This window comes from Nyctereutes procyonoides, unplaced genomic scaffold (genome assembly GCF_905146905.1).
Source record: "Nyctereutes procyonoides isolate TBG_1078 unplaced genomic scaffold, NYPRO_anot_genome, whole genome shotgun sequence".
NCBI classification, from domain to species: Eukaryota; Metazoa; Chordata; class Mammalia; order Carnivora; family Canidae; genus Nyctereutes; species Nyctereutes procyonoides.
Window position 1 is genome coordinate 3,221,000 of NW_026575137.1, and position 24,068 is coordinate 3,245,067.

Here is a 24,068-nt window from a genome sequence, read left to right on the forward strand (position 1 = left end):
TTTTTTTCTTTTTTTGCCTACAAAAATAGGATCATACTGTTCATCTAGTTTAGCAATGTTTTTTAAGTTAATGTCTTGGAAATATTTTCCCATTTTCAAATAGATCATTCTCATTTCTTTTAACTGCTACATAGTTATTTCATACGAATATACATAATTTAATCATCAGTCCCCTTAGGTGCCCAGCAATTTTCACTTTTCCCAATAATGCCAGGGAATATGTTTACAAATATCACTTTGCACATATGTGGGAATATTTTTCTAGTGTAGATAATTATTTTAATACCAAATGCCAAATTTCTTTAAAAGGTTCTTGGCTAATCTGCATATTCTTCTTCTTTCTACATCCCTGCCTAAGACTTAGATAATCTCCATTTTTTTTGTTTCTTTTTAAATATGTGTTACAAATATTTCCTCTTTGTCCATTCCTTGGCCATTACCTTTGTTAGAGTTCAGGAACTTTGTCACTTGTACAGTTAAATTGCGAATATTTTTCTTTATGCATTTGCATTTTGCATCTTGATTAGTAGACTATGCCTGTCCCAGATTTTAAACATATCTCCTCGTGTTTTCTCCTAATTCTTTAATAGTCTGAATTTTTATTTAACTCTTTAATCCACCTAGAGTTCACTTTTGTATATAATTTAAATAATTTCCTTTTATCTCCATGGAGAGCCATTGACATTTACTGAATAGTTAATACTTTTTCTCTCTGATGTAAAGTGCTACCTTTTTCATTTAAACTTCAGTGTATTAAAAAAATAAAAATAAAAAAATAAACTTCAGTGTATATATTGTTCTGTTTCTGAGCTCTATTAGGTCCAGTAGATCAAGTGTTCCATTTTTGTGTTAATAGGCAGTTTTAGGCACTATGACTTAAGAATATGCCTTACTACATGAAGATAAAATTTCCCTTATTTAAAAAAAATAACTTCTTCATTATTCTTATGTGTTTTAATATCCAGATTAATTTTCTATTTAGTCTCTCAAATGTTATAACATTTCTTGCTGAAATTTTTATTTATATTACATTGAATTCATAGCTACTTATCACATTTTTGCAAAATATAATCCTTTAATTGTATGTAAAAAAGGAAGAAGATGAAAATGCCCTCAAGGAAAGAGAAAAATTTCTTTGAGGTCTTGAAAACCAGATAGTGTAGTTTTGATTTAATGTATGAAATAATCAGAAATCTTAATGAATGGAAGGATGAGATGAAAGACTTGCCATTAAAAAGTTTTTGCTTATTGCTTCAGAAGCTTCCTAAAAGCAAAGATTAGGTTAGGATTAGGGTTATGAAAGAAACAGTCTCACATTTGGTAAACAGTTAGATGATGATTGGAATCTGGCAGTGAGGGAATGAGAACCTGACTAGGGTAGTGCCAGGGTGTATGAAGCAAAAAGGACAAATGTGAACTACTTCCAAGGAAGGAATGGCTATAATCAAACCCTTGTTTGATAATTTGGGTTCTGAGGGCTTACAGTGAAATATCTTGGGCTTCTTTGTCTTTGAGTCTCCAGGTAGAAGGCGTTCAAGACCAGAAAAGATTACTCCTATGCTTTACTTCATTTGTTTATCTTTGGTATGCCTGATTTGAGTTGAGGAACATTGCAGGATTACAGTCCAATAAGCACACAAGCCGGGGAGGACACAGAGAGAAAGAGAATCTTAAGCAGGCTCCACACCCAGCATGGAGCCCAGTTTGAGGCTTGATTTCACTACCCTGAGATCATGGCCTGAGCTGAAATCGAGAGTCAGTAGCTTAGCTGACTAAGCCACCCAGGTACCCCCCAGTCCAATATTTTCTGATTCTGACTTTGAGCTGTTGCCTGGGTTTTATATATGGTTAATCTTTTGACTGACTTTAATATACTTAAATTTATTATTAAATGTACTTAATAATATATATTTAAATATAAATAATATACTTGATAATATAAACAAATGTATTTAATAATATAAATATATCTACACACAGCCTGATTAATTTAAAAGATAAATCCAGTTTGTATAGTCTCTATCACTATATTAAAGTCACAAAAACATCAAGATTAAAATCTGTAAATTTTATTATGCAGAATAATTGGAATCTTCCAGGGTTATAGGTACTGGGATCTTAAGAACATGTATTTTCTAAATGATGCCCGTCATTATTTTCATCACCATCATAACTCTTAGTGTTTGTTGAGTGGTTACTGTGACCCGGACGCTTTGTTAAGTGCTGTGTATGTATTATCTTAGTTAATCCACTCTTTCAAGGAATATCTCCCCAGGAGATAGATACCACTAGTATTCTCACTTGACAGGTAAGGAAACTGGGATGAACAAAAATTAAATAACCTGTTCAAAGGCAGGCCTACTGCTAAGTGAGTGTGTTGAACACAGCAGAGTCCTGAGGCTGAACTTTTAGTGATTATTCTAAATGGCTAGATCAACAGCATCTTTGCTTAGACTTGGAGATCTTAAGAAGTCTATTTGCCACTCACCTTTTGTTGTTGTTGTTGTTGTTACTTATTTGGGGCCTATTTTCTTTCCCTAGTAATATATTTAGATGTATTGAGGTCACATATTTGTGTTCAGAACTTTTATTTAAATGAAAGAGAAAGTGAGTCATCAGATTTCAGATGCCTCTTTGACTTGACTGTTCTAATTTTGCTTGTTCTCCCTGGAAATATGCAAACATCCTGAATGTCTGTGTGACTGAAGCTTCTGAAGTTAGACAGAAACATCCCTTACATCACTTCCTATTATTCACTGTAATGCCGGTCACTTAATGCTTCTGCAAACTCCATTCACTGCCATCCTACGTTAGCACCTAACATCTGGTCACCAAAGATAAAATTTGTCATTCTTCCTCTGTTTCTGTGCTAACTTCTTTTTTGTGGATTTGAGGTTTGACCAACAGTTACTGAAAGCCAGTTTCTTTCCGGAAAACAGAAGGTGGGGGTATTTGGAGGAAGTGGATCCCCACAACTGATTGGTTTTGAGTTGGTGGTATTTAATGAACTATAATCCTCAAGTTCAACTTGGAGACAGTTGCAACATGTCAGTCCAACCCACAATGGTGTAATCCAGAGATGCTCTGATGCTCAATTTACTTGAGAGTGATTGAGAGCTGTCTAAGGGGTTCAGCTGCATTTATCTAACTACCTTGTGACAAAAGAACAAATTGTTTCCCAATCTGCCTTGATACTCTAACTGTAAGAGTAGGCAGATCTGGGGAAAAAAAAAAAAAAAAGCTCTGGGCTTACTTAGAAGTTAGTTTAAGTAAGATAAAATGAAGAAATTACTGCTGTTGATACTCTCACTTTCTTTTTGAGAAAATTTCTGACCGTATTGGCTTCAGGAAAAAAGCTCCCACAAACCATCTGTGCTAAGAGACCATTCAAACTCTTCAGAGTGGAATTCCAAGCAGCCACGCTCAGAGGCAGAACTACTGCAGAAAAACCCCTAGGTTTTCTGTTTACAAGAGGGTGGGAAAGTTGTGAAGTGTTCTGCTAATTGGATGCAGAGTCCTAGTTTGATGAGCTCTGCTGTATGCTCTTCCCTCCGGGGTTATTTGCTGCCGGAGAAGGGGACTCTGGGGACCATCACGCTACCCCACGCCAGGCAGTGTTTGCTTCCCAAGGCATTTATCCCACAGATAAGGGATGGACTCGGTTCACTCATTTGGAGGGTAGCCTTTCTTTGGATCTGCCCCCAATGTCTTTCTAAAGATGCAAAGCACAAGGGCTAAAATTGCAGCAAGTAGAATGAAAAGCTAGAGGCAATCCCTTCCACATATTTTTGCACCCACTTGAGATATTTTCTTTCTTTCAAAACACACACACACAGAGTAAGAGAGAGAGGGAGAGAGAGAGAGAGAGTAGGAGAGACAGAGAGAGAGAGAGATTTTAAGGCCATATTGGAAAGATGGTTTGAAAATTTGAAGTAAATACCCAGCTAACATTGGTAGCAAATTGGGGCCAGAGATAAATCTAACCTGGACCACGTTGTGGGAGGGCACACCTTCTCCTGAGTACACATGAAGGAGGGCTCATGTTCAAAACCATAATGGAATGAACTAGATGACAAATAGTGATTCCTCACAAGTCAAGATCAAAAGTATATTAGTGGTTATCTATTAATAAAGCTGAATTCCACAACATCATATATTCCAAGTCATCTTGCATACAGTTAGAGGCTAAAATACTTACATAAGATGAAAAAGAAATGCATAATTCTCCAATTATAATTCATTTCTCAGCTGACAGTGTCACATCTGAATGTTGACTTATATTAATTTATAGTTCGGAAATGTATGGTTTCCAGTCAACCCCACCAGGACAAAGCCATTTTGAAAATAGTAACACATGAAGTATAAAGCAGGGACTCGAGCCCCATTTCAGCCCTCTATGGTGTCCCATAATGTATGCACAGTTTTCTCACCTTCCTTCTGGGACTGTGAGATAAGATGTCTCCATTTCTTGCTTCTTCTTTCAGGCAGCAAGAGAAAACTTTTTTTTAAATTCAACTTTTTTTATTTTTTAGACCTATTGTCAATGTTTGAAATGGTGACATTATTATAAAGATCTGAGATCATTATCTTTCATTATAGAATAATATATGGCAGTACTAGAGGAAAAAATCACAGGTTTTTTTTTTTCAATAACTAGGATATTTTTATCACCATGTGAAGAAAAAAGAAGTAGAAAAAAGTTGTTTTTCCCTTTTAAGTGTTTAGTGACCTGACAGCTTGGTCTTCTTGACCTCTTATTTGTAGTTTCCAATTACAAATGCTGGAAGGTACATTTTCATTCAATCAGGAAGTTGGCAGTCTCCAAGGATAAGCCTGCTCCTCCAAACTGCTCTTAGTGAGCTACAGCCGGTTCTCCAAGGACAACCCCCATCCCAAATGCTCCTCTAGGCCCTTGCAACTCCCCCTTCAATCCTGAACATGGGCAGGTTTGTGAAGTACTGGTGAGCACTAGAACGAAGTAAAAGTGATGGATGGTGTCTGACCTCCCCGCATCTGTCAACTTCCCCTTGTGAGCTAGAATATTCATGCCAGAGCCCTGAGCTGCCCTGCAAGCAGTCCAATTGCCCCAGGGAAGTCATGCTATGAGGAAGCCCAAGTTAACCCATGGGGAAAGACCACCTAGCGTGTCCTGGGATGACACCAAGACAGCTGGTGGCTCCAGTCCCTGTTTGTCCTGTTCACAAGCTCACGAGCACCCTGAGTCAGGACCACCCTGAAGCCAAGCCCTTCTTCCCAAACAATTGGCCCACAGAAATGGTAGACATAAAAAATATTTCTCTCTTAATTTACTTAGTTTAGGGGTGATTTGTTACATGGGAATAATAACTTAAACATAGGTACTGAGAAGAAATAAATTATAAAACAAAGTAATATTTCAGTTTCAGAAATTCAGAAGATTCTTGGGAGAATTTCTGAAGCAGGTGTATTTGAATATAGCCACTCATTTGAATCATAGACCTTGTTTTCTTCTCTGTAACAAACTATCCCAAATTGCAAATGAGTCAAACCCAGAAAGAAAGTGGTTATATGCCAAATAGGTTAGAGTCACTTTGAATCAACCAAAATTTGTGTTGAGTACTTTTCTCTTGTCTAGTAGGTAAGTTCTCACCCCATGTCTTTCTTTCTTTCTTTCTTTCTTTCTTTCTTTCTTTCTTTCTTTCTTTCTTTCTTTCTTTCTTTCTTTCTTCTTTATTTCTTTCTTCTCTCTCTCTTTCTTTCTTTCTTTAGCAGTCTCCACCCCAGTACAGAGCCTGACCTCACAACCCTGAGGTCATGACTTAAAACAAAATCCAGAGTCAGATGCTTAACCATTTGAGCCACTCAGCCACCTCTCTCCCCATTTTCAAAGTGGTAAATAACAGAATGACCTCCTACTATATTTCCAAGATTTTATGTTTCTCCATGGGAAGGAGAGCTATGATTAAGAGATGAAATGGTCTAGGAAGCAACTTTTAAATTATCCTTCCTTAAAGGGTTGTGTATTTACCATTTGAATGTATTCTTTGGTGCTTCCAGTTAAGCTGCTGTGTAAATAGAAGTGTTCTTCCACATTTGTCTATTGGACACTGGTGGTGTGTGTTTTGTCTCATTAGCAATGAAGAGAGAGGAACTCTGTCTTCTCTAGTATCCTGCTACTCCCCACAACACCTACTGTAACTCTGCACCCAGGAAACACCTAGAGAATGTGATGCCTGAATGGGAGTATTTCAAACAATTAGACATCCAGCAAGATCTTTACAAAAGTCTGTAAGATAATAATAAAGGCCTTGATTGTCATAATAATAACAATAACGTTGAATATTTATTGGCTATTGACTAAGTATCAAGCACTGCACAAAATATTTGAAAGCATTATCAAATTTACTCTTCATGATATTCACTTAACTGGCATAAAAATAGCTCTGAAGTGTGTGTGTGTGTGTGTGTACTGGGGCCCTCAGGTTCTTGGCTATTGCTGTTTGATTTTCTTTGTGGCTTCATGAAGCACTAAAGGTATGGGAAGAGAATCACTTTTTCTACAGAAAAAAAGCCAATGGGAGGATAAGGAAAGCAGAAAATCATACAGCAGGACCAAGCCCAGCAGAACTGCTGTGAGCATCAGATTCACCTAAGCTAGTCTCTGTGTCAGTCACATGGATAGAAGTGAAAAATGGGATAAAATGAGGGAACATGTTACCTCCTTGGAGAACCTTTCCTGACAATCCAGTATGAAAGATTCTTTGTCCCTCCAGCCCCACAGCCCCCCTGCCTCCTGCCCCTTATAAGTTTTACAGATACACACACACACACACACACACACACACACACACCCTGACACGCGAGATACTAATTGTTTATTAATGGTCTTGTAGGACTAGATCACGTTATTCCTTGAAGTCAGAAATAACAGGGAACCTACTGTGTCCCCAGAGCCTAAAACAGAGACTGGCACAGAGTAGATATTCAATGAATATTTGTTAAATAAGTTAAATTAATAAGAACAAACTTTAAGAAGAATTGAAAAGGGCTAGTTGGATGAGAGAAAGATTTTGGTGAAAACCACCTGCTTCCAGGACTGAAACAGACAAGCTCTTCAATGAACCTTCAGTGGTTTCCCACCCTCCAACCCAAGTGTCATTTTTTTTAGCCCAGAGTTAGTAAGACAGAGCAAAGGAGCAGACACATGATGTTTCTAACCACACAAACTTCATTTTCAAAATACCTTTGGCCAGAGTCATTTTCCTTATCCTGCTTATAGTATTGGTAGACATTATCTTTACCTTTTTAGTAACCACTAAAATTTTTCTTGTTTTTAGTGAAAAGCTCCTACCAGCATTCTTATCACTTAGATACCAGAATCCAGAGACTAAAACAATATCCAATACTGTTTAGATTACTTATCCAATGCCTCTAAGATAACAGGTCAGATTATTCCTTTCCTCCTTCATTTCACAAACACCCACTACAGAGACAGCCGGTGTTAGGCACAGTCAGGAAAGCGAAGATGACTCAGAGATTATAGACTCAGCCCTCAGAAACCAATATGGAGCCCACCAGGCTGCACCATTTTCCGTGAACACCTGTACCATGTTTCTTTTCTGTGAAAGCAAGTGACAGTTTACATTAAATCACTGAGTTTATTTTCACTGATCTCACCAGCTGCAGAGCGGCCCTCGTGATATTCTTTAATGTCATGGAAAATTTCCTGTGGGTTGTGTTGTCCTGTCTCTTTCTTTCTTGAAGCAGAATGTAAGAGGGAAAAAAAAGTATTAGGACATCTGGTTTATGTGCTTCTGGGAAAGGACTGAATTCTTGATACTTTTTTGTTCCTTTTATTGCTGCCTTCACCACCATGACATGGAATATTAGTCATTTCAACAAATACCCAGATTACAGGATCTTTATTTTTCTTTTTGAATTTCTGATTTCATGAAGACAGTTTTATAGTCCCATCTATCAAATGCATTCACTCTTCCATGCATCCATTCATTCAACAAATATGTCTTGAGTTACTTGTATAGGCCAAATATTACCCTACTCTCAAGGAGCCTGGAGGGAAGATAGGCAAACCCACAATTTTAGTACAATAAGATACTTAATTTAATAAAGATATGTGTAAGCCTGGGCCAGGGGGGAGTCATGGGGGAAGCAAAGGAAAGGAGCCTAAGTCTGCCTTGAGAAGCAGGAAAAGACTCAAAAGAGAGATAAGTATTAGGCTGCAAGCTGAGCATAAAAGCAAGGTGCGTGTGTTGGGACCCAGAGGGATGTTCCAGGCAGTCAAAAAAGTTCAGAGAGATGGAAATGCAACATAGATGAGTAGAGTTGGAGTGTAAAGTAAAAGTAAGAAGTGACAAAAGAAACTAGAGAGAAAAATAAGATCTACTCATAGAAAGGCCTTGTGTTTCAGGAAAAGGAGTTGATATATTTAATCCAAAGAGAATGGGGAGGCATGAGAAATTTCTGAGCAAGAAAATGATAGACAGATTTCATTGGAAGGACAGCATCATGAGGATTGAATTTCTGATAACGGAGGAGTACTGTGGGGAAGCCAAAGATAGCCAGAGAGGTAAGGAAGGAAGGCAGGCTGTGGAGACAACGTAGGTAGGAGACAATGCAGTTCTCATCTAAACAATTCAGTTTTCACTCTAATTAGCTGAAATCAGATGGTCATTATGAAATAAAGAACAGAGAAAAACTGGAAATCAAGGCATTACTTTAACAAATACCCATTTGTTGGTACATATTACCTGCCAAATGATGTGATAGTAGCCAGAGGGAAAGAGATGAGTAACACGTGGTCCTCTTCTTAAGAAAGCTCCATTCTGGGGTGCCTGGGAAGTTCAGCTGGTTGAGCATCCGGCTCTTGATTTTGTCTCAGGTCATGATCTCAGGGTTGGGAGATTGAGTCCTGCACTGGGTTTCTGTGCTAAGAGTGGAACCTGCTCAGGATTCTCTCTCTCCCACTGCACACTCACCCCTCACTTGCATGCCCTTGAGCTGTCTTTCTCTCACCCTCTAAACAAAATGAAAGAAAGCTCCAAGTCTGAAAAGTAGACAAATCAAGTCAACCTTAGCATACAATGAGATAAGAGTCCTGCTAAGCATGAAAGGCTCTGGGAACAGAAAAGCTTTAAGTAGGCCAATGGCAGAGGCTTTACATTCTCTGATCATCACAAGCACTAACTTCAGAAGAGCTAGCATGTTTCTTGAATACCTACTATTTGCCAAAATCTGTGGATATGCTTTATGTACCCAATCTCCATAAGGGCAAAACACTAAAAATTACTTTTAAATTGTCTGTCTCCTTTCCATCCAAAATATCTTAACTACTCCAACTATATTCTAATTAACAACATGGTGGCGTATTTGGAATACATTCATTTCTGTTTGACTAAGCAATAGTACTGTTGTAGTTCCCAGTTCTCCCCCTTGGCTATGATTATCCAAAACACACAATTATGTTAATAAAAAAAAAGACATTAAAGATAACCTTTTACAAAGGTACACATTTGGACTGCTAATTGCAGCCCCTAATTTATTATTACTTCCATTAACGATGGATTTAGCTCTTACTTAACAAGATCTTAAGAAAACATTAACAGATTGCAAATCTTGTCCCTACTTTCGGACTCCACTTAATAGCTCAGCTGAATATTAACCACCAACTGGTGGTTTTACAGAAGTCAGGAGCCTGAGGTCACTTGGAGTAGTGTGTGCAATCAACGTACCCGACACGCATCATGCTATTGGTCCTTCCACAGGCCTGGTTAGTAGGTAAAACTGGATGTGTCTCTCAAGGACACACCGTGGCTTCCCCTGTGTAGTTACATTGTGCGCTACACTGCTGTTGGGAAGACACATGGTAATGTGGATGATATATGTTTGGGTGGAGGTAAATCTAGGTTAGCAGACTATCTCAAGTCCTCTCCGAGATCCTTAGACAACAGATGCCTGTGACAGCACCTTTTGTCAGTCAAAAGTATGATTGTTTTATACTTTACGTATAACTTTATGCAATTCAAAAAAAAAAAACAGGTTTCTATGAGCTTCAAAGGCTACATAGTCTGAGGACCATGCTCTACTATCTATACACTCTGTTTTCATGGCATCAGTCATTGTCCCAACTAAACTTTAAGTTCCCTAAAGGCAGAAACCATGTCTTATATTTATTCTGCAAATTCCAATATGCTGCACATGAAATGTGGACAAAATAATTCTGCACTTGGCTCTGCTGCTTGCCATCTGTGTATCTTAAGTAAACTTCCTTTCCTGCTCTAAGCTTCAGCTTGCTCATGTATAAAAGAGAGAATAATATTTTTTGAGCAATAATTAGGTAATAAATTTAAGCAATGCTCTGTAAGCCTAAATAAATTACCAAATATGATGCAAAGTATATTAATAATATGTATATATTGCCAAGCATTATGCTCATATTAATATAATCCTGCTAGTGATGATAACAAGCCATCAGTGAAAACATACCCCCCCCCATGTCTTTTATGGCAAATCTCTCAGAGAAGGAATTTCTGAAAGGAGGAAAAATTCATTTACATGATTTGTACAGTGCTCTCACATGTGGTGACGATCCTACATGTTCTTTTATCATGATCATGGCAATGCTATCAATATCTCCAGAGATTACAGTGCTGAGGAGATGTATGATTTTGCCAAGAAAATATGTTACAACTCAAAATACAATCCATTTAAGATATCTTGATTCCAATTAGAAAGTAAAGCACAAAAATATTTATATACACTGCCAAAAATACAAAAGAAATGTAAAGAATGAAAAAACTATGAAATTAATATGTTTAAAGTGATTATCATCTACAAAATAAGTTCCTATTTTTTAAAGATTTATTTATTTATCTATTCATGGGAGACACACAGAGAGAGAGAGAGAGAGGCAGAGACACAGGCAGAAGGAGAAGAGGCTCCCTGTGGGGAGCCCGATGTGGGACTTGATCCTGGGACTCCATCCCAGGACTCCAGGATCATGATCTGAGCCGAAGGCAGATGCTCAACCGCTGAGCCACCCAGGCATCCCAATAAGTTCCTATTTTTAAAATCACATTAATGGAGTGAAAAACAATTGTAACCTTGTGGTCCCTCTGGTACATTCATTTGATTTCCATGCATTTGAGTGGTACATTTCTTTTTTGTTTTTGTTTGTTTTAAACTTAGGGGATCTAAAACTCTATTAAAATAAGTGATGTTTTTGAGAGAACTGAGATCAAATTGGAGATGCTAAGTCCAAAACCCCTCATTATATTGTGTGAAGCACTTTCTTTATAGGCCTCATCTCACTCTTACTATGTATGAAGTCAATGAAATACGCAGTAGAAATTAAAAAGAAGTCATTCAGACCTTAGAAGTTAAGACAGCCAGGTTGTTTATTCCCATCAATATATCATCTATATCCTTTAGAATTCAAAGGTTATACACAGCTGTGTATCTTCTATTTAACCAACTCTAAGCAAGAGAGCTCACTATCTCATCTAATTTCGTGTTCAACTGGGGCTGACCACTTCCCCTCTCTCCCCACTCCCAAATAAGGGCATGCCATAGCAGAGAGTGAGGTAGGGAGAAAATAATCCTACATGGACACACCCTAAAGAGTATTTTACAAAATGCTTGCAAGAATTTCCTTAGTCCTTTATGGACCGATCATTCCCAGACTTGGTAACTTGAGAATTTTCCTTGACTAGCTACTGTTTTTGTTGGTTGGTTGGTAGGTTGGTTTTTTTTAATAATGTTTTCCTTATGCAAATAATTTTAAATTGTCATTGTTTTTTGTTGACCCTAATCAAGTCTTATAAAAGTGTGATAATGGCAATAGTGTATCTATCACCTGGCTTATTACACAGCCCAGTAGCAATCAATCTTGTGCATTTTGGAAGCCCTGAGAGACCCACTTGGTAAATGGCCACTAAAGTTACAGTGTGTGGTCCCAAGAGATCATAAATAAAAGATAGCCCCCCCTTTTTTTTTCTCAGATCGTAGATCCAGCACTTCTTTTTCCTCAGAAAAGAGGGCATTTTCAACACAGCCAGATTATGCTAGGTGATAGACATAGATCCTTTGAACACTAGTTTTCATGTATAAACTAAATTTATTCTGTAAAAGATTTGAGTGACCAATGTGGCTGTCTAAAAGACATTTTAAAAGTCTTTTTTTCCCTTATCTTCTATCTACAACACCCAAGTACCTTTTGCCAAACTACTGCCAACTCTGAAATTATATGTTAATTCTTTTCTTCTGAAAAATTAATTACCCTCAAGTTTTAAAGAGAAACACAGAGCCTTAATATTGATCACTTTTGCTGAAAATGAAGCATCATATTCTGATATGAAATGACCAATGAAAATTCAAACAAATGTTCTTAATATTTTGGGTTAAGGATTGATTCCTTTCTAGGAGAAAAACTCTTATCAAATAAGTGAATAACCATTTATGCATCCATTAATGAATCCTAAAAACTTTACTGAATACTATCCATGTTCTGTACTGAACAGGTTATCCAGCACAACTTCAACTGGAGCATGTCTTGACCTATTTATGAATACACTGAAGTTAGACTGATGATTAAGTAGGTAGAGGTTGGCTCTACTAGACCCTTAGAGATACTGAATGCAAAAAATGGACTGACTATAAGTATCAGAAATCTTCAGAGAAAAGAAACACAGGTGGCTCTTTGATCTCTTATCTTGTTTCTACTCATATACTATGTTTCACATCCCTCCCCAGTCTACACTGCTTAGAAAGCTGCTATAAAAAAAAAAGAAAGAAAGAAAGAATGAAAAAAGAAAAGAGAAAGAAAGCAAAAGGCACCCTAGATACCCAATGAGTGCCTGTATACTTTGGCAATTGGTTGATAGATAACCTTGAGAATATAAGACCAATATTACAATAAAATATGAATGCAACGGTTGCCTATAAAATTCAGCAGACTGAATGCGGTTAACATGAAGCCAAATTTGGTTTTGCCGGTTACCAAAGAAGAATGGTGTGTCTTTCACAGAGGATCCTGAATTTCAATACCACTAGAAGAGGAAGAGAAGCGCCTTTCCCACAGCAACCATGCTGTTTTTCCTCTATGCAGTGTTGGCGCCCCCTTCCAGCTCAGGCCAGAGAATAGCAGCCCAAGTGAAGAAGTGAGCAAACCAAGTACTGTAGCTTCATCTGGGTGTGGAAATAAGCATCACGGGTAACAGGACTGTTTCATGGCTGTTATTTATTTCCTCCTTGTGTTTTTCATTCTTGAGTCATTTTCAATTTTGATTTTAATCCTCAAACCTAAACCTAGTCCAGAATAAAAATGACAACTGGGTATTTTTAGAGTTTAACCCCAAGAATTAGGGTTTACTCAAGGAAAAAAATTAGAGGGATGCCTGAGTGGCTCAGCTGTTGGGTGTTTGCCTTTGGCTCAGGGTGTGATCCTGGAGTTACAGGATCGAGTCCCACATCGGGCTCCTTGCAGGGAGCCTGCTTCTCCCTCGGCCTGTGTCTCTGTGTCTCTCATGAATAAATAAATAAAATCAAAAAAAAGGAAAAAATTAGAGAAAAGAACTATTCATATGGTGACACATAATCCATTAACCTAAAAGTATACATTACTGCCTAAAATCTCATCAATATCATTCTTCACAAACAGGATCTGCAATGACTTGTGAAAAATAGGTCATATAATCGCACTCCCTTGCACAATACCTAATTCCAACCACCACCACACCTTCATAAATGAGGTTTAGTTCTCCTTATTCCTTCAACAAATATGTTGTCATACACCTTTAATGTGGAAACAGAACATAAACCTATTTTACAACTAAAATTAGGGTGCATCTGTATATATGTGTGTTTGTGAGCACAAGCACTCATACTATTCTTTTTTCTTTAGATGTCATAGAGTTGCCTGCAAAGGCCTTTGGTGATCTACATTTTTATTTTGTAGAAGTGAAAGTTCAAACACACACACACACACAAATGACTTCCTTTTAATTTAAAATTTATTCTCACAAAATTTCCAAGAATTTTCTGGTCCTATTCTTTAAACAACTCTGAATTTTAAAATACCATAATTTTGGTTGGTCACATGGTTGCTAGAAAGTGGTTAACTGGCTATTCACAACCATTTTTATTAGAGACTAATTGAAGAAAATCAAGAAGAAACAACTATTTTCAGATTGTGGTAGGTTCCAGAAAACTCAGTTACAGGAAGCAGTTACTTGCTGTAATAGACTTTGTTCCTCAAAATCTTATCCAAAATGCCAACCCTGGCTGTAACTACGGACATAGAGCTTCCTGAGAAAATGAACTCTTAGACAGCTTTTGACTATTATTTAAATCTTCCTTAACTTCCTTGTTACCCTTAAGTAACTACTACTGTTTCTTCTGAAAGGAAAATGATGGAACTAGAAACCAGGCTCCCACAATTGGAAAGCCACTGTGTCGGGCATTACTGTCCTCAACTGAGTCCAAATTCCACATTTATCTTTCTCTGCTGATTTTTTTTTCTTTTTCCTTTGGACTAATTCCTCTCCCCAGATTTCAGGTGTTTGCATAATCCACACACCATCTAGTGGTAAGAGATGGAAAAGATCCACCTAGAAAATTAAAACATGGGAGTTCTTCAGAAAGTGAACAATTGACAAAGTACAGTACTTCCTCTTTTGAAGTTATACTTAATAAGATATACCATTTCTTATAAAGAATTAAACCATTCTTTTTTGATTATTTTTGATCATTTTTGAACTGTGCTTATCAAGTGGATTACCTATGGCAAGGGGAAGGAGTGTTTCTGGAGAAATTCTTTGGAGACAATTCCTATTATGTTTTTGGTTGGCTAGCAGTCAATTTTCATTCACACCCTTGCCAGAGTGAGAATAGTTAGGGATTAAGTGCTCAGACTATGGGGTCAAATGAGCTGGGATCAGGTTTCTGGCTCTGCTTTCTATTAGCTGAATGACCTTTGGCAATATTAACCTGACCTTTCTGGCCTCCTGTAAACTTTTCCTATAAAACAGAGATTAAAATTGAAAATACACATGCTAAGCACTTACAAAAATGCTCAGTGCATATTAACTACTCAATAAATGTTCGGTGTTATTATTATTAAGCAAATCAGAAAAATGTGTAATACTTTCATATTTACTTCTTCAGCCAAGCCAATAAGAAATACTAAAGCTTTTCTCCTCCACTAATACCATAGCCCTATTTGTTAGCTATGATTAGCTGCTCTCATAGGAACTTCAAAGGTCCAATAGTCACTCCAGCCCTTTTAGTAACTCAACAGCAGTGCATCCTTCAGACAACGGATATAGAGGGGGTACTGGCAAAATGGAATTTTTCTCTCAGTGGAGATGGGCCCAACACATGCTCCTCTTTCAGTATTTTAATGGATATTGACCCATTCTTGAGTTTTTTACTAAACTGTTTTTCTGCTTTCTACTGGTTCTTCTTGAGTCAGTTCACTGTTCATTACTGGACCAAAAAACAAGGGAGTGAGACTAAAATACATTCTAATTTGTTTTATTATGCTGGTTGCATGAGAGTCAGAGAGGGGGAAATATCCATTACAGTTGAAAGCACTGTATGTTGAACAAGGCTCTACAGGAAAGAAATATATGGTAGATGAGTTTTGATCGATGGAAGGAAAGAACAGAATGAAGATGCTACTAAAAACATTGAGCCCATGATAGATGTCCCAGGGGGAGGTGCCTGGGTAATGACTAGGCCACATGTGAGTACTGATTCCTTGGGTATGAAAGACCTTAGCATCCTCTCTTTACAATGTTTTACTTCAGCCTGGGGCTGGCCATTGATAAACTGCTTCTAAAATACATTCTCAGTGTCTTTGGCTCTACCATCAACTACAAACAAAACTGAAAGGGTACGCCTGGGTGGCTCAGCGGTTAAGCGTCTGCTTTTGGCCCAGGGTGTGATCCTGGAGTCCTGGGATAGAGTCCCACATCGGGCTCCCTGCATGGAGTGTGCTTCTCCCTCTGCCTGTGTTGCTGCCTCTCTCTGTGTCTCTCATGAATAAATAAGTAAAATCTTAAAAAAAAAACTGAAATTTGTTCTTTGATTTATTTGACAAACATTTACTGAGCATCTGCTTCACAATCATCGGTAAGTGGTCTCTTCATACACAGACTAGTGAATTACTAGTAGGTCAATGACTGCCTTTCTGTACTTGGCTTTTTTTAGTGTTGAAACAAAGTCTGCCCTTTAAACATTTCTTCAACAAATATTTTTGAATCATCTGCTATGTAGCAAATACATGTGTCTATGACTTATGTGTATGACCAAGATGGGCAAAGCGCCAGCTCTCAAGAAGCTTACATTCTGTGGAGAGACAGATATGTTGACATGTGAAATAAATAAACAAGGACAAAGATTGTGACTGGGGCTACTTTAAGGAGAGTGGTCAGGAACTCTTTCTGAGAAATTTAAATTTAATCTAGGATAAGAGCAACAGAGGCCAGTCCTATAAACATCTTTCCCGAAGAAGGGCCAATGAAAAAGATAGAAATAAGCTTGGCATGCTCAAGAGACAGCTTTCTCCAGTTGAAAATGTTCTCCATTGCTCTTTCCAGATTCTCTACTTGTTCTCCATAAGAAGAGACTATTTGTAGCTAGGAGTCTCTGGAAACTTGGGTTATTTTCTGCCCTATTCTGAAAATGCCACTAAAAAGAAAGGAAGTAGGTCCTTTCTTAACATTGCTCTCTCCACAGAAAAATAGCTTAGAAAAAGCATATAGTTTTTTTAATCAACCTTTGGGGGTTTACCAATTTCCCATTGCTATGCTAGACACTATACACATGACCTCATTTGGCCCTCACATCACTCTCATGATGAGGAAAAAATTATCTCTATTTTATAGATGAGAAAACTAAAACACACAGCTATTAAATGGCAAATTTGAGATTCAAATTCAGATTTCTCTGGGGCCTCTTAAAATATATAGAAGCAAAGAAGCCTTAGGTCCCATCTCTGAGTACAATACAGGTGAAAGATCAGCGGGGATCTCCAGCTGTGTGCCAGTGACCAACACACACACAGTCACACACACAGGCATAGAAAACTCCAGCAACCTAAACTGCCCCTATTTTTGATAGGTGATATTCCAACATGATGGCAAGGAACACTAGCATTACTATATAGAGAACAGTTGTTTTGTCTAGAAAACAGGGGCTCAGAAGTTAAGGCAAATGTATGCAAAAAAAAAAAGAGGAAAAGATTTTAGGATGTAAAAAATAAGCTAAGAAAATTATCACTTAGATTTGCTATTTAGTAGGAAATAGCATTTACTTTTTTTTTTTTTGCATTTCCTTTTTTTTTAAAGCCAAATATAATCTCTCAAGAAGTTTGTCATCTAAACACAGAGTAAATTAAGTATAAGGAACTGTATTTGTTCACATAAGAAATTGTCTGAGATGAGGATTTACCTGTTGGAAGAGGTAGCTGAGAAAATCCAGAGTACAAGACATTGAACGATGCCCATGAATAGAGACTTTTACTTTATCTGTATAGAGTGGTTCGTTTGCTAACTTTCACTGAAATTTTTAAATCTAATCTGCCATTTTGTATGCAGCTAAATCTAGAATATCAAGTTTATTGTGGACACAAGAGTAGTTCTTTGAGTAAAGGAAGCATCCCAATGTCCTAGGAGACTGAAATAAAAGTGATTTAAAAGAAAACAATCATACAATGGCAAATGGTTCCTTCTATTATTTGTTAAATATAAACTGGTAGAAATTTTAAAATCATCATAACCATAACCATAACCTTCTCTTTGATGTGAACCCCTTGATTAATTTACAGAGAGCTGGGAGACTGTATTGTATCACAAATCTCCAGATTAAAGCCTGTCAGTAACAATACATACTGATTCGCTGCAGGGCTTCACCATACCTGTGTAATCAAGCAGGGAATCCATGGATCACTGCCCTATGTTATGCATCAACCACATCTTCTTCAAAAGAGAAACTATAATAGGACATGGCATTGCCACTTTTATAATTGCTCTTTTGAACCATGACTTACTAAAACCACAAAGCTTCTTCCATAGATAGCAAATCCTTTCCTATATAAACTACCAATTTTGTTAGCTTTGGAAGAGTTCTCTTCCTCCAAATCAGATATGCTTGACAATATTGATTTAAATATCACTAACACTTAAATAATCTTGTGTATACTCTATTCATCAGACATATACCACATGGTGATGTAGAGAAACCATGTAAGTGATACATTATTCAAATGTATATATTTATGTATCTTCAGGAAATATTAGATATTGAATTAAGGAGCGAGAAGTTTATATTTTTATTTTATTATTTTTAAGATTTATTTATTTATTTATTCATGAGAGACACAGAGAAAGAGAGTGGCAGAGACATAGGCAGAGAGAGAAGCAGGCTCCAAGCAGGGAGCCTGACGTGGGACTCGGTCCCGGGACTCCAGGGTCACACCCTGGGCCAAAGGCAGGCGCTAAACCACTAAGCCACCCAGGGATCCCAAGATTCTAGTTTTAAAATAAAGAACACTACAAGTAGAAGCTCTTAGAAAATAAAAATATATGTATTATAGCAGAAGAATAGTCAACAAAAGGACTTAAAAATGAACTTGAAGAGCTCTGATTGAGAGGTCAAATATCTAATAATTGAAGTTCCCAAAAGAAGAAGGAAGGCAGATGAGAAGAAATTATAAAAGGCATAAGTCAAGAATGCTTCCTAGAACTGAAGAACTTGAACTCCAAATTAAAAGACTTACTACGTACCTCACCTTAATGAGCAACCCCCCCAAAAATGATGTACACAGGGATAATTGTCGTGAGATTTCACAATACCAGGAATAAAGAGAAAATCCCAAAACTTCTGGAGTAAACAAAAAGTCATCTATTAAGGATGAGGTATAAGAATAATATTGTAGTCCTGAGACAACACTAAAAACTAGAGGGAGATGGGGAAACCTCATCATGTTCTTTGTGAAAAGAATTTTCAGTCTCTACTTTATATCCAGTCCAGCTACTAATCAAGGGTGATCATAGAATGAACACCTTTTTAGACATCCAAGGTCTTTCAAACTTCTCCACGGTATTTGGAACTGCAGTTCTGTAAGGTTCCTTGGGAATTTCTGGAGCATATTTTCTACCAAACTAAGGCTTAACAAATCAAGAAAGAGGAAGACAGAGCATCTCAAGGGAAGAGAAGGTGATCTAACATAGAAGAACATCAAAGAGGGGAACCTGGGGGGCTCAGCGGTTGAGCATCTGCTTTCAGTTCAGGGCTGATCCTGGGATCCTGGGATCGAGTCCCACATTGGACTCCCCGCAGGGAGCCTACTTTTCCCTCTGCCTATGTCTCTGTCTCTCTATGTGTGTTTCTCATGAATAAATAAATAAAATCTTGAAGAAGAAGAAGAAGAAGAACAACAACAACATCAAAGGGAATTCCCTTGATGACAAAAAAAAGTTTCAGGGTAATAGCTTTAGAGTAGGCCAAGAAAGCAACCAGTATAGACTAGAACAGAATTACTGGAAAAATTGTAAAGAAGAAAACAAACAATAAAATATCTGCTCTCTTCCTGCCTTCAGTGAAAATGGAGGCCCCCACAGGAGTAGTTGTGTTGAGACCACTGAGTCAAGCTAACAGGCTAAGAATAGTGGAATGAAAAGAAGAAAAAGTGAGCCTGGATCTCTGATGACAAAGTTGAGGAATCAAACACATTTTTAACCCAAACAGTGATGCTTTAGGTTTCTTTTGTGTTTATTTTTTACATATACCTGAGGATACAAATTTTTCATAAAAATTTAAAAGAATTGGGGTGTCTGGGTGGCTCAGTCGGCTGAGTGACTGACTCTTGATTTCAGTTCAGGTCATGATCTCAGGGTCTTGGGATTGAGCCCTGCTTCAGGCTCCCCACTCAACAGGGGGGGTCTGCTTGAGGGTTCCCTCTCTCCCTCTCCATCTATCCCTCCCCTGGTCTCTCTCTCTCTCTCAAGTAAATGAATACATCTTTTTTAAAATTTAAAAACAATGCCAACTAAGTACTCACAAAGCACCTCCTTTTAAAAAAACTTTTTTGGAGGGGATGCCTGGGTGGCTCAGTGGTTGAGCATCTGCCTTTGGTTCGGGTAATGATAAGCAGGGAGCCTGCTTCTCCCTCTGCCTATGTCTCTGCCTCTCTCTGTCTCTCTCATGAATAAACAAATAAAATCTTTTAAAAATTTGTATTTATTTGACAGAGAAAGCAAGAGCAAGAGAACACAAGCAGGGGGAGCAGCAGGCAGAGGGAGAGGAGAACACAGGTCCCCACTTATCAGGGAGCCCCACACAGGGCTCAATCCCAGGAACCTGGGATCATGACACGAGCCAAAGGCCGACACTTAACTGACTGAGCCGCCCAGATGTCCCAAAGCACCCCCTTTTTAAAAAATAATGCCACCTTTTCCCCAAAGATGTTAAATGTGTTAAAGGGTGTGCCACAATCTAATTTCTCCTCATTAAAAAGAGAAACACAGGAAACAGAGCAGAGCCTAGTTATACAAATTATATATGTATTAACTGAATTCTCGGTTGGAATAAAGTATATCTGGACCATCATGGTTTTTTTTTTTCCAGTTATATGTACTGCATCCTATACTCATAAAACTATTTACTGTTGGCTTACCTTTATTTTACTTACTTTAAACTACACCATAATAAATAAATAAATAAATAAATAAATAAATAAATAAATAAATAAATAAATAAACTACACCATAAGCCGAGTGAGAGCACAGGCTCTTTAGACTCAGGTGGCATAGATTCCGGATTGCTGCTGACTCACATCACCGTGAACTTACATCACTTATATCGCTTGTGAACAAGCTACCTGGTCACCTCGATCCTCAGTTCCCACATCTAGGATGATAATATCAGCTTCATCGGATTGTGGTGAGGAGAAAGGAGCTAATAAACACAAAATGTGTAGCACAGTGTAAAATATGGGTTCAGCCAATGTGAGCTATTATTGTAATCCCTACGACTTCACTTGACAAACACATAGCATTTACTGAATGCCAGGCACTGCCCTAGGGCTCGGCAAATACTAATTTACTCATTCCTTATAAAGTGTGGCGGTTATTATTATTGTCTCAGTTTTATATTTGAGGACACAGAGAAATTTAAGAGCTATTACAGGAGCACACAGCTTGAAAGTGGCAGAGCTAGAATTTGGACAACAAAAACCTAGCTCCAGAGTGGGTGCCATGGGCCCCGGCTCTGCTTGCCCCCACCCTTCCCTTCTCCCTTCCCTCCTTTCTAGTTCCTAGCAAATGATAAGTTCCTAGCAAAGAGTTCCTAGCAAATGATAAGCATTAAAGAAATACTTGTTAGATTTGCATTTCTACAGAAAAGAAACAGGCCCGGAACATTTCTAGCACCAGACATGGGGGTAATTGTGAAAGATCTTGAAGGAAAGATCTTGAATCACTCTTACTTAAAATATGAATTTTTACTTAACACAATATTTCTACTTGTTTAACTGAATGTCATTTGTCTGTATTATACGAGAAAGTTGAGTTGGAGTAAACTCCAAAATATTAACTTACAAGGAGTGCTTTCAATGATCTTCATTATTTTTTTCACAGCAAGCAAACAAGTCTCTAGGTGTTTAGAGCAGGGACTCTTGCCAACAGTCTTCACTTGGAAGCGTGGAGAGGATACACATCTTGTAGGCTGAGGTATGAAATAGAAGAAAGCATCCTGGGGTAATTCGTTTTCACTGGGGTTTGAAATTTAACATATTAGCCCAGAATTTATTGGCAACTGTTTCATTACCTCTGACCAATGATCTGCTAAAGGTAGAGGCCGATTCTGCTTTAAAGATCTGGAAATCCAAGGTCCCCAAGTGACTCATCTTAATGAGCATATGAGGTGCACAGACTGCACTTTCCAAACTCTTTTCTGGGCATCACCACCCAGAATTTGGGGTTGTCAGGTTGCTTCTGGGAATTGTGGGCAGATTCTTTCCGCCCCAGATGTATATGCCCTCTCTGTACCAGCAACTCCTTAAAAATGTACATCAGACGTTCATGAAGTGTCCCGTGGCTGACTCCATGGGCTCTAGGTGGCTGTAAAATGAACATGGGCAGAAATGAACAGGATACAAAACAGCATGTGTGCTGGTGGGTTGGTATTAGCCCCAGGTGAAAAGTCAAAGTTGGGAAGTCAAAATCTTACTGATCATATCCCTCCAACAAAGCCCCCTAAAAAGACGTAGCCTTTCTTTTCTTCATTCATTCATTAACTGAGCTACAGTCACTCTTAGATACTAGCTTGAGTGGGATTGCACTTGATTCAGCCTTCGCCTACTCCTCCAAAGAAATCCAGAGTGGCAGATGTGCCGATAAAATTAAATGCAGAAAACAAAAATAAAGATATGGCTTCTCCTGATTATGTTTTATTTACAATACTCTAAAAATCAATTGTTAGCTGATTATTTAAAGAGGCAGAGATTCAGCAAATCTGATTAAATTAACTTCTCTGGGGCTCATATTTCTTAATGCATATACCTTCTCTGGGGCTATACTAAATTATTTGCAGTTTCTCAAAGAAGCCACGTTTGTCAAACGTTTCTATTTCCAGCCTCCACATCTATTGCCTGAGTTGTGGAGGGTTTCTTGGTGGATATTTGTTTTTAGAGGTGAAGGAAATTCCACCATACAAATAATTGAGAAAAAAAGAAGGGACATAGCTGATCATTTGCTGTTTTCGGCCTCTGTCTCTCATTATGCCATTAGTTAAGCTTGTATGAATGCACAAGCCCTGGGAAAATAAATGATTTCCAAGAATTTATTAGAGTGAGAGACTTTGCTTTGAAAGAGGTCAGAGAGTTCCAGCAATGTCTTGGATGTTAATCTAGTTTACTTTTACTTGATTTCTGGGTGGATTTAATTTTTACAATGAAAATGAAACATATAAAGAAAACCCAGAAGATTGAGATAGACCAAGCTAAAAAATAAGTTATCAGGGAAAGGGTAGCACTTGTTTTAACATTTGCTTTTATTTGTTGAGGTGTCTGTCCGTTCTATCAAATGGTAAGCTTCTTGAGGGAAGGAACTGTAAGCTACTTATCTTCATACCCAGGGATGATACTCAAAATATTTAGCGACCAATATAGGAGAGACTCTGACCAATCAGAACAGATGCTGACTGTAAATTACCAATGTGGCCATAGCTGTGTGCTGGTTAAATATTAGACCTAGCTTGTTTCCAGTGCCTAGCATGGTGCCTGGGAAAATGCTGGATGCTAAATAAATGTTCGGTGGTAAATGTGTGGGTAAAGGAAAGAATAAGTGCACAAATGCCACAAGCAGGCTATGCCACCAAAACCCAGTTCTTCCAGGATTATGCTGCTATCCCTCTTAGAAGCTCCTTTGAACTAAATGGCCTTGCACTATGTAGAGAAGAGTTGCAGGTATCATGGAAGCCACGTGACCTAGATTGCCCTGGAACTATTAGCAGTGGTTCAGTTAGCCCAGGGCTTTGTGGTAGTCAACTGTGGGTATTATTGAGAGCATAATCTCATTAATACACATAGAAAGTACATCAAAACTCCCTACGCAATGAGGATCGTGGTTCCAGAACATAGGCTGATTGTCTCAGTGTTTTCTATGCAGCCATCCCTAATTTGGATACAGAAATGACTGATTTATAAGAGGCTCCTTTTTAATCATTATCTTATGCTAAAATAAAATTCTATTGAAAATATTTTTTATCTTCGCATTCTGTTATTTCGGGTAAACATTCTTCTATGATTTTTTTATGAGTGCAGAAAAGCACTAAAAATTAGCATCAAAATTTATAAAAAGATATGCTTTTCCATGAAATAAATTTGGGAAATAAATCTTAACCCTCCTATCCATTCATTGATTATCAACAAAACATCAAATAATTATTGAATCCTTCAATGAGAAGTTGTAGTCAGAAGCTTCCCAGAATTCTTAAGAGATGTGTGCAGCCTTGCTGAAAAAATGCAAACCCTTCCCTAGCTCTAACAAACTTCAAGGATGCTGTCAAAC